This window comes from Gymnoscopelus braueri (genome assembly GCF_963280865.1).
Source record: "Gymnoscopelus braueri genome assembly, chromosome: 1".
NCBI classification, from domain to species: Eukaryota; Metazoa; Chordata; class Actinopteri; order Myctophiformes; family Myctophidae; genus Gymnoscopelus; species Gymnoscopelus braueri.
In genome coordinates, this window is record NC_137603.1 from 36,901,473 (window position 1) to 36,916,472 (window position 15,000).

At 46.1% G+C, this 15,000-nt stretch overlaps 1 long non-coding RNA gene across 2 annotated transcripts in view; it reads right to left on the reverse strand.

The window, feature by feature from the left end:
- The window catches only part of LOC308085501, an 87,820-nt gene that overhangs the window by 53,148 nt on the left and 19,672 nt on the right, over positions 1–15,000 (reverse strand). For both annotated transcript variants that reach the window (XR_013933178.1, XR_013933179.1), the window contains exon 2: positions 5,797–5,879. This is a non-coding gene — a long non-coding RNA (uncharacterized lncRNA). The remainder of the gene's footprint in view (positions 1–5,796; positions 5,880–15,000) is intronic.

Here is a 15,000-nt window from a genome sequence, read left to right on the forward strand (position 1 = left end):
CAATAGCATTAATTAACGGCTCCGTTTTAACGGCACCCCGCAATCCCCCTCAGACGCCGTTGTCGACCTCAGAAATCATCCCCCCCCCCGCCCTCCTCGCCCACCCCCGCTCCTCCTGTAGCCATGGAAATGAACGGCACACGGCGGGTCCCATAAATCAGGAAATCCAATTTGACCATGAGCGCCGACACTAACAGTAAAATATGAACGCTAAGACAGCACGCAGGTACATCATCCCTTATTGAACAGACAGGGCAGCCTTAAAATAAATAAATAAATAAATGGGGGAGGGGTGGGGGCGGGGGCACAAAGTTTATACGAGTACTTTTCCACTTTCTATCTCTTTTTGCTTCCAGGGGTGGGGTGGGGGCTAGCGTGCGTGCGTGCGTGCGTGCGTGCGTGCATGCGTATGTGCGTGGCGTGCGTGCGTGCGTAGCGTGGCGTGGGTGGCATGGCGTGCATGTGCGTTTTGGTGCATGGGGCGGTCAGAGATGGATTAAATTAAGTGAATTAATGTACTTTACAAAGTGTTTCTCTTAGACACATAAACACAGTTCTGTGAATGTATGTGTTCGAGAGAGAGAGAGAGAGAGAGAGAGAGAGAGAGAGAGAGAGAGAGAGAGAGAGAGAGAGTAACTTATAGGGGGAGCTATGTGTGCTAACCAGCCTTCCTGCTGCCAGGGCTGCTGGTGTGTGTGGGATTAATAATGGACGGCTTTTTAAAATTATTATTATTCCCAAAATGCTCTTTTGTGATTTGCTTTGAAGGGGAGGTGGGGGGAGGGGTGTTGTGAAGATGAGCTACAGTAGGGGTAAGTGCGGAGGGGCGGGGGGGTTGGGGGTGCTGCTTGCTTGCTCATTTGGAGAGCTTTTCCAATTATACAATTAGTAAGGAATGTAGGCCAGCGGCATTGGTGTTCCGATCGCTTCCCGACCCTGGAAAGCAAGAGCCCTCGCCTCTCTGTTTTATTTCTCTCTGTGTATCTCTATGTCATAGACAATAAAAATAATAATAAGGGAAAAACACATGAAACACACACACACACACACAGACACCGCGGATCGGGATATGAAGCACCATCAGCTGATAGTCCAGAATGACCGACCCTGCGTATAGGGCCTGTCCCAAAGGATCGCAGCTAACAAACGCTGACCTTATTTGCGAATTGGGTTGCGTGTGAGCGACCAAAGTGGCCCACTGCGATGCTGATAGTTACAGTCACAGGGGTCAGGCCTTTTATGGTTAAATACTGCTCGTTGTGTTGAGAGGCTCCCCACACACACCCCAACCACTACCATGCCTCACCCACTTTGAGAGCACGTGTGCGGTGGGTCCTTGGTTGGTTGGATGTTTAGTTAGTTAATTAGTTAAGTCGGTTGGTTGGTCGGTCGGTCCTCGGTCGGTCAGTGGGTCGGTTGATTGCTTGTGAACGCTTTGGCTAGTTGAGTCAGATTGGTTAGTTTTTTGGTTGATTTGTTGGTGGATTAGTGGGTTAGTTGGTCAGTTAAAGTGGCTTTGGCAGAGGATAGGTTCTAATTACAAATACAGAGTCCTCTTTCTTTCTCCCAGGGATGAATATGTGATAAATTGATAAATGATGAATTGTTTTATAATTTGGCTGCTCTCTCTTACTGCCCCCCGCCCACTCCCCTCTTTACTGTTGCCCGCAAGCGAACGTTCCACACAGTGTATAATATGAAACAACAACAACAGCCAAGTGCCATCTGTTGGCATGCAGATTTTGTGTAATCTCTCTTTACTGATTACAACAATGACTACATGAACCTCTTAAATAATTATCCCACAATGTAAAAAAAAAAAAAAGTCTAAACAATTATAATCATTAACTCCCACCAAGTCTACCACTCCTCCAAGGGGATGAACGCTATCAGAGAGAGAGAGAGAGAAACAGAGAGAGAGAGAGAGAGAGAGAGAGAGAGAGAGAGAGAGAGAGAGAGAGGATGGAAAGGAAAGAGTGTGTCGCAGGGACAAGTGGAGAGACATTCATCCCTATGATGCCAATCATGCCTTATTTGTGCCAGCGGGTCCCCACACAGCGGTGACAATCTTTACGCAACTACAGTATAAAGTAGCGAGCCTAGCGACCCCTTCATTGGGACCTACTGTGGGAAAATAGACCCTCATGAAAAGATTGCATTCTGTTCTGCCCCCCACCCCCCGCCCCCCACCACCCCATTTTGGTTGTGAATTTCACATGAGCTTTCAACTGTATGGGGGCGCCCAAATGTCCTGACCTGGCCTACATGGAAATTATAACATAACTGTAGGGGCATTACTAAATAAACAAATAAACAAACTCTTCAAAATGTGAGAAATAAAGTCATTTTTTTAATGACATTATCTTGGTATTCATTTTCCAGGATTTCAGGACTAGGTTTGGAATGTCAGGGGTGTGTGCACATGCATGTGTCTAATGTTTCTGCTCTCTCGTAATAATTTGTTTGTGTGTGCCATGCGTGCGTGCGTGCCTGTCTGGGGTGTATGTGTGTGTGTGTGTGTGTGTGTGTGTGTGTGTGTGTGTGTGTGTGTGTGTGTGTGTGTGTGTGTGTGTGTGTGTGTGTGTGTGTGTGCGCGCGCGTGCGTGTGGGTGTGCGTGCACTCGTGCAGGATCAGTGTGGGTTCCTGCAAGCGGATTGTGTGAGAAGGGGTGTGAGAACACGTCAGAAGGAGCATGTGTTAGTTCTGCTTCCAATATGAGAGAAATCTGTAGCACATACCTCCAATATGACACCAGCCAAAATGGCATTAGTCACCCATGCTATATTTGATTAATAAATCTGTAGCCGGTGAAATGTGTTCCAAAACACCAGACCATCATCGAGGACTGGAGAAAAGACAAAACACGTCCGGAGAATAACTTAAAAATGGCCACCTGTATTGGTTATTCAAAAAAGGTGTACAATAGAGAGATTTGACTTTTTTTTTAATAAAAACAAATCATTATTGGACACTTAAAGCTACATCCATACATTTCATGTCCTACCTGGGATCCGAACCAGAGGCCCCCTGAACAAGCGGCGAAACGTATACACTGTTGAGCTATAACAAAGAGCACGTTGGGAAGGTGCGTCATTTCCGTATGAGTTTCATGCAATACCTCTTGTCAACGAGTAGTGGTCCTACCAAGGGGCTAGCATCCGGGTTGTAAATTAAGGCTATATAGGAAGTGACAGTTCATATGAATGGCCTGTAGTCTCGTTGTTACACACCTGCTGGTATCAGAAGCAATTAGGCTCTATTCAAACGGATGGTTTTTTTGCCGAACTTTACACTTGATTTTATTACCTGAATAAACATTGTCATAAATACTATATGCTTTCAGTCACTAGTTTAAAGTCTTCTTTCAATCACCATGATATGCGTTTTGGTAAATTATGGTTCCATTTATTTCAAAATGTATGATAAAGTAGGGTATGCTGTAGGAGGCTGGCTACCTTGTGATGATTTGATTGACAAGCTACACAACCAATATAGCATTAATTCCCCACCCCCGCTCTGGTCCCAACCAATAGCATTCATTTCCGAGTCCATTTTTCGGACCGGAAATAGAAAGATGGCGGATTTGAAATTGATGAAAAATAGGCTTAGTTATGTAGAGTCTATGGGCGTAACGCTGTCCATATTTTTTTTTACAGTCTATGGGTCCTACCCAACCACATAATCTAAATGTATTAACACATTGCGTTCCAAAAACGTAAATCTAGCTTTTTTTCAAATCCACCCGTCGAGTGCCATAAACGTAGATCAAATTGTTTTAATTTTTTTGTTTTTCTAACGCAACTTAGGAATGATCCCTCGACTGTGCTAGAAGGAATCGACGGATGTGACGTCATCCCCAAAAAAACGTCACGTCTGTCCGCCCCAATGATAGGATCTGGAGAAAAACACTTCTAGCTCCATATTTTTTTTTGTTGGTGAAAACCAGCCATTTTCGACGGGCGATCGCTCCAAAATGACGGATCGCGGGAGAAATGTTATTGTTCCAGTCGATAGACGGGACCCCACCCCATCCCCCGGACTGTTTTTTTTACATCCAGGTCCACGTTGTGGCTTCTGCAGGTGTCTAAAGATCGTCAAGACACGGTAAAAACGCTGGCACTCTAAGGATGATTTGGATGCATAGTACCTGGCACTCAATGGGTTAATAGAAGAGTAGGGAGACCACCTCCGACCACCGCACTCGTGTTATATTGTATTAACATACTTTACCATGCAGATTGGTTAAAATAATGTTTTATTTACTAAAACGTTATGGATTTCAATAGTTAATTTACTTTGTTTTAATTGCACCTTTAATATATCTAAATTGCACTTAAAGCATATTCAATTAACTAATAATTGTCATGAAATTCAAAAGTTAAGAATAGATGTTAGTGAGGTATATATTTAGCTTATAGGTATAGGTATAGATCGGCTGTTTTCTGCGCGGGACACCATCGTACGATTAAGTGTAAATCAGGCTTTAGCGAACACAGGGCAATTATTTCCGACGGGCGGCTGGTTGAGCTCGCCCTTCAGAGGACAGCTGCCGTCCACGCTGAGACCCCAGGTCTCAGAATCTTTTTCAATAAATGTTATAGCATGAATTTTCCAGCTTCAAGAGAAAAGGTTTCCATTGATTAGCACTTTACAAGCAATCAATTTTTACAAACCGGCTTGACCCCCACATCTCGCTCTCTCCCTCTCTCCCGCCAACTCTCAGGATGACGGTCTATTACGAATTAAAAGAAAGCAGCAGTGTGAGAGAGAGCGCGGCTGAATAATTATTGGATAGAGGATGAAAGGGGGAAAAGAAAGACAGGGGATGAAAAAGAAAGACGTGTATGGATTTTATGGTGAGGCGAAGGAGCAAAAAAATTATATTAGAAACGAGCGGGAAGAAACCATGCGAGACAATGAAGATAAAAGTTCACAAAGACAATAACAGCACATAGATTGAGACCAGCAGGCAGGGAGTAGTGACCGAGGCCCACAGACATATCCTTCACTACAGCTGACACATTACCTCACATCACTCACCAACACACACACACACACACACACACACACACACACACACACACACACACACACACACACACACACACACACACACACACACACACACGCACACACACACACACACACAGCCCATCATTGTGAGGGATGGATCGTCCGTTCTCCTCCAGATCCAGGAATAATGGCTTGCACCTGTTTACAGTGTCACCTCTGTTTGTTAATTGTCTCCTTGAGCTACATAGAGGAAGTGAACGTGTGCCTGCTTTCTGACAGCCGTTGCGTTTATTTAGAAATCATAAACGCCCATCCCCGCCGCTAAAGCTCTGTTTTTTTGTGGTGATGGTGATCGTGGAGGGAAAGTTGAGATTAGAGGATCTGAGGATCTGAAGCTGTCGATTAGGAGGCGGGTTGTCTGACGTCAACCGATCCCGTTCACTTGTTATTGTTGTTTATTCAAGCGTTGTGTCTCCTCTCAACCCCGACCCTATAGCACCTGATTTGCCACCACACGCACACGCACACGCACACGCACACACACACACACACACACACACACACACACACACACACAGACACACATACAGCATACACTACGCATGTGAACACATGCTGTCACAGCGCGAGCATGCGTGAGCGTATGTGTGCATGTGTGCTCGCGCTCATTCACACCGTGGCGTGTACTGTATATACGTGCGTGTGTTTTTTCCTGCCGGTGACAGACACCTTTAATATCCTCTGCGTTTTACGTGATCAATCGGCATGCCAGTGATCCATACCTGCCTGACTGCCGCCGCTCGTATGCACGCCCCAGCTCAGGAAGAGAGCCGTCAGCTTCGCAGGAGGTGGGAACGACAAGACCCTGTAAACAAAGCACAGACACCAGGAAATTCACAGCCACCCACATTTGAAGTTTGACAAGTTTGCAACACTAGCAACAGAAGTAAAAAAAAAAGACCCATTAAACTGTACCACTGTGGTACTACTTTATCCCCAACAGTATTTCATTTTTCCTTTTCTTAGAGCTTCCCTTGAAGATATCCACAAGAGTATAATTGATCATGGTTTATCCTCTATTTATTCGTTGCAATGGTAACATCCAATCCAGTTCACATTAAAAAATTATACATCTCCGGAAAGGCTGATGAAAGCGTGTCAGGCTTATTATGGTGGTTAGCATGGGCGCTAAAAGCTTTACCATTCCTGACAGTTGAACCACCACAATGAGGCAAAAAACAGGAAGCTCTGTTCTCAAAGACACACAGAGAGAGAGATAGACAGAGAGAGAGAGAGACAGAGAGAGAGAAAGAGAGAGAGAGACAAGCTGAAAAAATGTGAGAGAAGCCTACTCAGCACGGAGAATGTTATCCGATCTGGCCTTAAAGTGCCGCTGCTTAACGCCAGACAAATAATCAAGCCGACATGAGCTGTGTGAAGTACAAGGCCGCCACTCCTCTTTTAAAGCAGCACGTATAACTCAGTGAGTGGCATCCAGGATGGGACCTCACATACATCCTCTCTCTGAGAGAGAGAGAGAGAGAGAGAGAGAGAGAGAGAGAGAGAGAGAGAGAGAGAGACGGGAAAAGATAACCACTTAAACCCTCTATTTCTAAAACAGGCCTGAGTTGGTAGCCTATTTGGACCTCTTTTTTTCCGTCTACATCAAAACTTTTCACCAAAAATAGCCGATCAGCTATTTTGGGCAAAGGTTCCCCCATGCAGTTCAAGTGGATAAAGGAGAGAGACTGAATAGAGTCCTAAAAATCCTGAAACACCGAGCGAAGGCCACACTCTGCAAGGGAAATTCTAACCACTGTTATATCGTTCACTACAGCATAAAGAGGAAACACACACACATACGATGTGCACACATGATGCACAGTTGCACGCACGCACGCACGCACACCAAACACACACACACACACACACACACACACACGCACACGCACACGCACACGCACACGCACACGCACACGCACACGCACACACACACACACACACACACAGATGCACATTTACTGCCAACACACATACAACCATGCAGCACACACACACACACACACATATGAATACACACAAACACACACAGAGCCACATTGCCTTAAGTCACAATCTAAATTGGCTCCCAAGGGCATACCGACTACCTTGTTCACCAAAGGCATTGTGTATGTTTTTGAGAGCTTAGCATATGCTGCTGTAACCTGAGATCTCGCTTTTCCTCTCTTTTTTTTACACACACACACACACACACACACACACACACACACACACACACACACACACACACACACACACACACACACACACACACACACACACACACACACACACACACATATTGTTGCCAGAAGTTGCTGTGTTTTCTCCCTTTAAGTATTTCCCATAAGGTCCTTAATTAAATTCAAAATAGTTCACATCTACCTATTAAACCACGCTGCACCGACCGCCCACCAGATAAACCTCGACAGAGACACAGTGTGGGTGAGAGCGGTGGGAAAACCATAGAGAGGTTTTACTTCATAAGATACTGGTATGAAGACAGGAGAGAATGAAAAGCAACAGCCCTCAGATCACAAGCCAGCACCGGTGAGAGTCTGACTTTTGTTGTGTCAAACTCTATTGCAATGCTGGCATCTGCATGGCAATGTGTATGTTCTTTGACATTTTGAAATGTTTTCTGCCTCTCCCTCCACTGTTCACTGGGGAAACCTGCACACCATCCTGCCTAAAATGTGACGGATGTGAGGTCCAAATGTATATATTCTGACATTTTGAAAATATATAAAAAAAATAATAGCAAAAACAGCCGATCTACAATTGGCTATTATTGTCACACGACACTTTCGTACGATGAAGCATAATATATTTTTGTATTCTTGACCTTATTGCAGAAATGTTTTCGCTTGTTTGTTCATAATCCTATATGAAAGAAAACAAACACCGCCAGATATCCTAAAGGCCGAGGTGAGACATAGTTTCATCAGAGTGAACTGTCGCTTTAAAGGAAAGTCCCCTGAATCAGGTGGCACTTAAGTTATCTACAACACAAACACCATAGCTTGATTCCAAGCCATATAGTACATGGTAATGAAAATATCTGCCATATTTTAAGACAATCTAACCTTTTCGTGTGTTTACCTTATTAAAGAGTGTGTGCCTTAACCGCTAGTGCGTTGCACACCGGGGGAGAAAACAATGTGTATAAAGAAGTCAGTGTTTAAGCAGGCGAACGGGAAAGTAATAGGCAAGAGCAGTGAAGTGTTGATTTTAGAAAGGATGCAGGGAATGAAAAAAACTGCACCTAGACACACATGCACACCCTACACACACACACACACACACACACACACACACACACACACACACACACACACACACACACACACACACACACACACACACACACACACACACACACACACACACACACACACACACACACAAATGTGAATGAATACATGCACACAAAATGCTAATAAATTCCCCCAACAACACACACACACACACACACGTACAGTACACATACAAATAGACACACATGCAAAAACATGCAAAAACAAAACACTTGCATGTACACAAAGCAGTGAAGCGCACACGCGCACATGCACAACCCTCCCTCCCTCCCTCCCTCCCTCCAATATACTCCCACAGCGCGGAGGGGCTGCCTGGCAGCCGAAGTTAACATTTTCAGAGAAAATATTCCTTGCCTCCAATAGTCCGATGTAATTCATTTTCCATCTCTGTTCATTAATCATTGTTAAAATTAGTGATCCATTTCTTCCACTCTGCCATCTGCACTCAGCTTCCTAACAAACATGACACCTCGCTGCATAATAAAAGCTGACAGCCACGAGGAGGCCTTTCCAAATAGCTTTCTGCACATGTGCACCTCTACGACTGATGCCGGTGTCAGACCAAAGTAGGTTATTTAGGCTGCTGGCTGCCACCGCGGCTCCACCAGCTCACACACAAACTCTGAGCGCATGTATTATATATGTACACATATGTGGAAGCGCATGTACGCGGGGCATATTGGTAAGAGATAGGCAGATATAGCAGACACCCTGTGATGATGGGCTAAGTGCGTCATTTGAGACAAAGCGACCGTGTCGTACTGGCAAAGACACCCGCCCAATACACACACACATTCCTGTGTGCAAAGTCTGCACACACAAAGAATCATGGAAGCACACACTCACATACTGTAGACACATAGTCACAGATGCAAGCAAGCACAAACACATAAAAGCATGCGTGTGCATGTGCGCGCACAGTCGCACACACACATGTGTGTGTGCGACTGTGCACACACACACACACACACACACACACACACACACACACACACACACACACACACACACACACACACACACACACACACACACACACACACACACACACACACACACACACACTCTCTCACAAAACAACAGATGTGCCTAATCTGGAATGGAATGTGCTAAAATCCAGATAAGAAAATCTCCCCCATATTTCTCAGCAAAGGGGTGAAGTTATGGAACTGGAGAAAGAGAAACATTAACAATCAGAATCAGGGAAACAGAGATGGAGACAGGGAGTGAAAGAAGAGAGATAGAGAGATAGAGAGGAAGAGAGAGGAAGGCAGAATGAGAGAGGTGACAAAGAGGCAGATGTGAGTTTTAAATGTGCTGTTTACCCAGGCAGAAATGTCGCCGTAACTTCGATTACACCACTGTTTCTATTTATAAGCCCCTTAAATTCAGTGAGGAAAACTATAACACTGTCATTCTGACTGGGGCGTGTGCGTGTACAGTATCCGCGTGCGTGTGCATGTCGGTACGCGCAGGCGGGCGCGCATGTGTGTGGGTGGATGAATTGGCTGTGCCTTTTCTCGTCCAGACCCTGGGATTAACACTTTGGCTGAAAAAAGAAGAAGATTGGGAGGGGGTGAATGAGAGGGAGAGGGAGTATAGGGAGAGAGAGAGAGAGAGAGAGAGAGAGAGAGAGAGAGAGAGATCCTAATGAGTCACAGGGGCCAGATGATGCCTGGCGCAGGTCAGGGAGACCTCACACGAGCCCCCCTACCCCTAACCCCCCCACCCCTCCCACCCCAGACCCCCTGGTACCCAGGACAGAAGTCTGTGTTTGCCTTACCATGGCTTGGGGCTCACACACACTTCTTATCCACTCCCTCCGTCTCCATTTGTAACTCTGTCTCACTCACATCCCTGATTCTCTGGTCCCCCACCACGCCCCCGAGCCTCCTTTAAACTCTCCCCACTCTGATGCCCCACAAACACACACACGCACACACACACACACACACACACACACACACACACACACACACACACACACACACACACACATACACACAGACTTCCCTGATCCTATGCCACTGTGGTCCTACAACTCCCTAGACTCTCTCTCTCACACACTCCCCAGTCCCCACTCTGATGCGTACACGCACACACACACCCCACACACACACACACACACACACACACACACACACACACACACACACACACACACACACACACACACACACACACACACACACACACACACACACATACTTGTGCACGTCTTGCAGCCGTAGGATCCCTCCCTGGTGAGGTGTGTCTGTGTGTGTGTGTGTGTGTGTGTGTGTGTGTGTGTGTGTGTGTGTGTGTGTGTGTGTGTGTGTGTGTGTGTGTGTGTGTGTGTGTGTGTGTGTGTGTGTGTGTCCATCCATGCGTGTGTGTGTGAGCATGCACGTAGCAGTACGTGCATGTGTGTGTGCGGGTGCCTGCCCGAGGCACAGCACATTAATCTATATAATGCCCTCAAAGAGCGGGCTTTTTCACACCGCTAACTGCCAAGGACTATGAGGGGCAGGGGCTGCACCATGATTCAGCTGTTAGCCCAACTGTCGTCGCCACCCCCCCCCCCCCCACCCAACCCCCCCACGCACGCACACACAAACACACACACACACACACATATATATATATAATATGGTAGCAAGAACCCACAAACATGCTTAGCGGCAAGAAGGTGCAAGTGCGGGACTGCGGGTACAAAGACAATAGACCCTGAGGAGTCCCTTTGTGTCCTCCGAGTTAAATGAACACTGAGGATTTGACTGTGTCATAAGAATATCTTTACATAAGACTACACAGTTTAATGACATGCAGGTGAATTGAGAACTCAGACAAAACAATGGCCACAAACCCTCCAAAACCCTCAGCATTGCCACAGAACTGTTCTGCAGGCTTTTTCATTCATTGGTTGTAGTGACAGTGACAGCAGCAACCGCAGAGCAACCATTGGAGGGCCGGTGTACCGAGGCACACGGCTCGCACACCAACAACTAAATCATCTTGACATTCGCCAAGGAGTCGCCACACAAACGCACGGCTGCTGATCTTCTCCCCGTGCACTAATTTGGTTCTGCTTAACCCCTCCACACACACGCGCGCGCACACACACACACGCGCGCGCGCGCACACACACACACACACACACACACACACACATGTACACATGCACTCACACAAACACACCACACTGGCGAATGCACATATACATACATACATACATACAGACAGACAGACACAAATGGACACGTAAGACAGCAAACTGAAGCTATTAGAAATGCATGTGTGCTCACATGGATGAACGGACCGAAACACGCACGCACATGCACATGCACGCACAGGGGGTTGCACACGGACACACACACACGGACACACGGACACACGGACACACACACACACACACACGGACACACGGACACACAGACACACACACACACACACACACACACACACATGGACACACAGACACACAGACACACACACACACACACACACACACACACACACACACACACACAGACACACCCACGGACACACGGACACACGGACACACAGACACACAGACACACATACGGACACTCGCAGTGACACATTTAATTCCAGGTTCTCAGCACATCTGAATTACAGCAGACTGATGAGGGAGAGAGGGCCAGGCCCCTCTGGACTGATTAGCATCATTTAAGAAAGCCTTCCTTTTCTGCTCGCCTCAGCGACCACTCTCCCCTCTCTCTCTCTCTCTCTCTCTCTCTCTCTCTCTCTCTCTCTCTCTCTCTCTCTCTCTCTCTCTCTCTCTCTCTCTCTCTCTCTCTCTCTCTCTCTCTCTCTCTCTCTCTCTCTCTCTCTCTCTCTCTCTCTCTCTCTCTCTCTCTCTCTCTCTCTCTCTCTCTCCCTCTCTCCCTCCACTGCTCACTGGGGCAACCCGCCCACCATCCTGCCTACAAGATGGGTGGCCTCCCCGCCAGCACAAGTCAATATGGACTACTCATTTACATCCAGCACTGAGAGGAGAGAACAACTTAAGTGTCTGTGCCACTGGGCTGTTTTTGGCTATTTTATTTACTTCCTCCAAGTACCTAAAGACAATCGCATGTTAACTTCTAGACTTCGTGCTATTTTCCCAAAGACATCAGCGCTGACAGAAGGGAACAGCGACGCGTACAGTACTGTATGGCGTCAAGTGCCACACAACGTAAATAAGTAAATAAGACAGAGGCTGTTTTATTCGTTCCCCTCCCTTTCTAAATTATATAAGCCTTGCACATGGTTTAAAATTTTGTAAAGCTTTTTTCTGGAAAATCCTACTTATGGTTGCCGTTCTGTGCCAAAAAGTTCATCTGGCCTGTAAATTTAAGCACGGATTACAAATATTCAAATCATGAGCTTACTGTTCAAATAAACATTTCCAACAGGGGGGTGCGGGAGAAAAAAAAATGAAAAAAGTTGCAAGGCGTACACTTTCAGCATAATTCCTCCTCTGGCACCTCCCCTCCCCTCCCCTCCCCTCGCTGCTAATAAAACAACCCAAAAAATAAGAGGAAGGAAGGGGGGTGGGGGGCTGTGGGGGGCAAGAAACGCAAAACAAAGAGACAGAGTTAAAAAGTTCGGCTTCTTCATTTATGGCACGGCTGGATAAACAGCCTTGATGAAATATGTCATTAATGTAATTGTAACCACCTACACTACTACAGCTACAGTCAACTCGGCCGGGCCGGACCGGCCCGGGTGGGTGGGCTCGCGTACGATGCGGCCCCCATGCACTCTCAGCGATAGGACAATAGGGCACCTTATTGCACTTTTAAAAAAGAGGGAGAATAGGAGGACGAGAAGGAGGGAGGGAGAAGGAAAAGAGGGAGAATAGGAGGACGAGAAGGAGGGAGGGAGAAGGAAAAGAAAGAAAGAAAGAAAGAAAGAAAAGATTGGGGTGGGGGTGGGGGGGGTTGCTTAAGCCGGTCAGCTGCTCACCACATGGTATAAATAATAAGTACTGAAGTCACATTTATTTCAGCTTGGGTTTAGCTTCCCTAATCACTGCACTTTATACTGGACACCACCCATCTCATAAGCACACAACCCAGAGAGAGAGAGAGAGAGAGAGAGAGAGAGAGAGAGAGAGAGAGAGAGAGAGAGAGAGAGAGAGAGAGAGAGAGAGAGAGAGGGGAGGGGGAGAGGGAACAGGTTGAATCCACTAAAGACAACAGCCTAAGATATGATATAATGTGACATGTAATGATGTGATATTGCATTACATGAAATACAATGTTATATGATATACCTGTAGTATGATTATAGATGATATATCATACAAGGTAATATGGTAGATGCAAGATGAAACAGTACTATTCAATACTATAAGATGGAATTTGATATGATAAGAGACAAAGTGACTGAATAAATAGCATACTGCATGCAGCATATACAATAAAAGTATGATACTGACAGTGAGAGACCTGACCCTGAAACATGTACGACTAACAGCAAGTATGGGACTGGACATATTGCAGGGTGGAATTGCATACAGATAGAAGATAAATGGACAGACAGACTAGCTTATCCTCACTGTACAAAGGTATGAAAGTCAGTGATAGCCAGACAAACACATGGAGACAATCAGACAGTGACCAGGGTAATAACTAAGTTGGAGTTAGGCGAAGGTAGAGGATGGGCGATTGGGCGTCCAGGCCCATTCACGTTGACAGCCGGTGTTATCCCGTGGATTAAAATAGCCCCCAACCCCCCTCAGCCCGGCATTAAAGTCTTCCACATTTGCAAAATTGCAAACAGATGCAACTCAAGTACCTGCAAATAATCTGCCAAGACCAATTTCAAAAGGGAGATTTCAGAATATGTGGGAGTCATTAGAGGGAGTATTATTTCAGCGATGAGCGCGGCGAGGGCCAACCACGGATCACCCAGCCAGATGGGTTCTGCTGCCTTTTATTCGGGAAGAAAGAGGCCGACGTGTTCCTCATCTCCAACACCCCACCCCACCCCCCAACCCCCGAAATGAAGATATATAGCATGTACGAAACAATTACGCCGAAATATTGGAAGTTTCAGAGGCAACCGAAGAATGTCAAATTTCCTTTTGAGTTTCTCAAAACAATCTTTTCATCTCCGCCTCGCTCTGCAAAAACGCACTGGGGTCGTGTGTGTGTGTGTGTGTGTGTGTTGGGGGGAAAGAGTGCAGAGGAAGAGAGAGGCATTGTGGTGGGGGTCCGATGTAAATGAGGATACAGACACCAAGATCTGACGAGAGGTTGTTTTTTTACTTCATGTCGTGCAAAGTGAACTGAAGAAGGTAGTCGCCTTAAAACTGGTGTCTATTCTGCCTATATGTGAAATATGTTTCTGTGCTTTAGTTTCTTTTTTTTTAACAACTGCTGCTACTGTTGTTATTTTTCAGACAACCATCTGAAGTTATTCTTGATCGCCTCGGCGCAGCTTAAAGCGACACAACAACAAAGTGTTCACCAATTAAAGCTGATTTTAACACCAAGAACTGTGGCAAACTTCATTACACTCAAGAAAAAAAAAGCTATTCCGAGTGTATCTTAAAAGGACTGCGATGAATAATGTATAATCACAACACACATTTTCTCGCCCTAGCCACTCGCGACATCTATTACCCTCTCAATTTTT